Below are 3809 nucleotides of genomic sequence, written 5' to 3'. Positions count from 1 at the left end.
TTTCTGTCTCTATGTCTCTCTCTGTCTGTCTGGTAAGCGCACGCGCCCTACAGTGAAAATCTCTCCAAAAAAAAAAAGAGAAAGCGAGAAATCACCCCCCCAAGGGGGATGGCCACGCCGCAATTCCCTCTCCTCCATTCTCCTCTTTGGATCTTGGGCACGCATGCACATGTGCCCGGTGTAAGTTTAAGCCACCGGGTCCGGGACTCGAACCGCGGTCGACTACGTGGGAGTCCAGCGACATAGCCCTTATGTTAACTGCTGGTCCCTCCAATGCAGTCTTGATGTCTGTGTTTGTTTTGTTTTTCCTGTTTCTTTCTTAAACAATTCTAACTTCCGTTCCAACTCCTTCTGTTCTATTTTCTCTGAGCAACTACAGTTTTGCCTTAAGTTCTTGTTTTATACAACAAATATTTCAAGTTTAAAAAAAATTAGAATGTTTGAATACAAATCTTACCTTTTCTATAGCATTATTTTTTTCTTGTGGCAATTTTTAACTGCTGTTTATTTTTTCTATTTTTTCACTTGTTTTTTCGTTTGTTTTAATTGGTGAAGTTTTGTAAAGGTTTTGTGCTGTTTCTTCTGTGTTTTTTTTTTTTTTTTTTATTATCTTTGAACTAGATAAGTTCTTTCACAAACAGCTCACAAGAGGCTCATGTTAAGGAGTGGGCCTGAGACATTTTTCCAGGCTAGCTGGAATTCTCATTGGAAGACAATCAGGTTCTTTATGACTCAGGTTTGTGATGGAAGATTCTTATAGTCTTTATATCTTCCAACAGAGATCTTAAACTACAATGCTGAGTTTCTATTCCCCACATTGCCTCACCAACTGCTATCGCAAAGGTGGCAGTTTTGTGTAATTTCTCATTTAATTGTGCTTTTACTTGGTGTCAGTCTAGTGGACACCATCAATAACTTCTGTTAATGATCAGCATATAGGAAACACATTCCAGTTACTCTCTTCTAATTATTTCTAAGAACCAAGTTCACAATTTCAAATGCCAATAGTTTTGCAATTTTTGTGAAAAGAGGCCCCTCGTCTTTTTTTTTAATAAGGTTTTTTTCTGGGACCAGCAGTTGGCATAATGGCTATGTCACTGGACCCCCATGTAGTCGACTACGGTTTGAGTCCTGGACCCAGCTGCTTAAACTCACGCCGGGTGTGCGTGTGTTCGTGCGCAAGATCCCAAGAAGAGAATGGAGGAGAAGGGATTGTGGCGTGGCCATCCCCCTTGGGGGGGGGATTTCTCACTTTCTGTCTCTCTTTCTTGTGAGCGCACGCACCCTATAGCAAAAACCTCTCCAAAAAAAAGTTTTTTTTTCCAAATAATTAATTTATTTAACTTTATTTATTTATTTTAATTTGATCAGAGAGGGACACACACACACACACACACACACACACCCAGAGAGAGAGAGAGCGAGAGAGCGCAAGAAAGTAATAAAGCAAGCCACCAGTCCTGGACTCGAACCATGGTCGACCATGTGGGAGTCCAGCACCCTTAATCACCATGCCACCTGCTGACCCCAAAGCCCTTCATCTTTTTTTTTTTTTTTGATTGACCAAACTTTTTATTTAGTATTCTGTAGTTGTTTAACACACACTTAAATGGTCTTATTGAGGGAGGGGAAAGGGGAAGTTCTTGCAGATTCCCAAGGAAATGTCAAAAAGGCAAAATATGGCCAGCATTATCCATCTGTTTTGGGTTTACCAGGTGGATAGCACTTTCCTTTCATAGGCATCTGCCTTCACGTTTTTCTTACTGAGAATGTTGAGATTTCAGTTTGAAGACACCCTGAAATCCTATAAATAGCATACCTCAACCACCCTCTAGCAGCTAGCTTGTTTGTATAGGTAGAATGATTCACCTCTCCATTTAGATGGCTAGATGTTTGTGGAAGATCTTAAAACTGCTTGCCTCATTTACTGAGAAAAATGATAGGAAGTGGCCTTTAGGGACACTTGGAAAATTAAAACACTAGTATAAGAAGTCAAGTCTTACACATTTAACGTTTGCTTGTTGGAAGCAATGTCATAAAATCAAATAAAATTAAACATGTTTTAATCTTTTTTCCTCACAAGAACATGAAAATTATGGAGGGAAACTTAACAGGAACTTTAAAATGGTAACACAATTTTCCTTTTAGTAGTCCTTGGAAAGTTATGACAGAATAGTTTCCACTTTGTTTCTTTGAACAGGGTTTTTGGTGCAAAGTTTTGTTTGTTTCTAATATCTGTTTCTACCTCCCCCTCTATCAGATCAGCTTCCTCCATGGCTACCACCTCTTGGTGCCCTGTGGCTTGAACTGCTGTAGGAATCACGTGGAGGAGGGCACCCCCTTTCCATAGATGGGGGAAGCCCTCTTTCTTGTCTGCCAACCCGATCACACTAACTGGAGTAGAGATCACTTTGGCTGCTTGAGTAACTGTCTCGACTTCCACCATATCTGTCACATGAGCTGTTGTAATTATCATAGTGACTGCTTCCACCATAATATGGCGGGGGCCCTCGTGTAGATGGAGCACTACGTGAGTTACCATAACTCTCATATGAAGCTCTGTAGGAACCTCCACTTGGATGATCTGAATAATCGCAATCGCGACCATAACCATCTCTGTCACTACAGCCTTTTGACGAATAGTCATCACATGAACTAGAATGACCATAATCATGATAAGTATAATCTCTTGTATCACGAGAACTTGGGTAATCTCTGCTTGAATAGCTGTCTTTTGGAGAATATCCATCATCTTTTGGAGACAAATAAACATTTCTACAAAAGGGCAAGGGTTCCCTTCGAGGTGGGCCTCCATAACCATCTTTTCCATGAGATACAGGGGCTCTTCCTCCCATTCCACTGCTGCTGCGAACTGGTCCTGATTGGGCTGATCTTTAAGGAGGAGGATCTCCACTTTATGGTGGTGGCCCTCTTTTTACTGGAAGTGGTTCCCTAGAAGAACTCATGTTAAAATTCATGGAATAGCCACCATCATCCATGTGCCCTCCATAGGAGGGAGGTCCCCTGGTTCCTCCACTTCCTCCTCACCGACCTCTAAGGCCTCTGGGAGGGCCTCTGGTTCTTGGAGGTGGTCCACGTCTACCACTTTCAAATGATAGTTTAGTGGCTTATTCCGCCTTGATGGCTTTTCCATCTAGTGACTTTCTAATCATGTCTCTGGGTGCATCCTTTGCCTCTGCTGGGCTTTCAAAGGTGACAAAAGCAAATCCTCTTGATTTGTTGGTTTCATGGTCTTTCATCAAGAGTACTTCCACTACCGTTCATATTTGCCAAACACTGCTTCAAGGGCTTTCTCGTTTGTTTCCATATTTTTTTTTTGAGAGTTTTTTTGCTATAGGGCGCGTGCACTTGCCAGACAGACAGAGAGAGACATAGAGACAGAAAGCGAGAAATCACCCCCCAGGGGGGATGGTCACACCGCAATCCCTTCTCCTCCATTCTCCTCTCGGGATCTTGGGCACGCACGCAAACGCGCCCGGCGTGAGTTTTAAGCCACCGGGTCCGGGACACGAACCGCAGTCGACTACGTGGGAGTCCAGCGACATAGCCATTACGCTAACTGCTGGTTCCCTCGTTTGTTTCCATATTAAGCCCACCAATGAAGAACTTTCCTGGGCAATCTGCTTCAACCATTTTAAACTCCTAGTAGTAATCGGTGGGGTGACCATGGTTCCAAGCTCCTACGAGCTTATTGACCCGAGCCTAGTAGCAGCTCAGTGTGAGTGTCGGCCATGGGCTCGAGGACCGGGGGAGAAGCCGCTAGCACTGCCGCACAAGGAGAAGAGCCC

The 3809-nt window shown here is 43.3% G+C and overlaps 1 pseudogene; it reads right to left on the bottom strand.

Moving 5' to 3' along the window:
• Positions 1-2228: 2228 nt before the first annotated feature.
• The window catches only part of LOC102479296 (RNA-binding motif protein, X chromosome-like), a 2713-nt pseudogene continuing 1132 nt past the window's right edge, over positions 2229-3809 (bottom strand).

This window comes from Tupaia chinensis, unplaced genomic scaffold (assembly GCF_000334495.1).
Source record: "Tupaia chinensis unplaced genomic scaffold, TupChi_1.0 Scaffold000275_1, whole genome shotgun sequence".
NCBI classification, from domain to species: Eukaryota; Metazoa; Chordata; class Mammalia; order Scandentia; family Tupaiidae; genus Tupaia; species Tupaia belangeri.
This window is presented reverse-complemented; position numbering and strand designations above follow the sequence as displayed.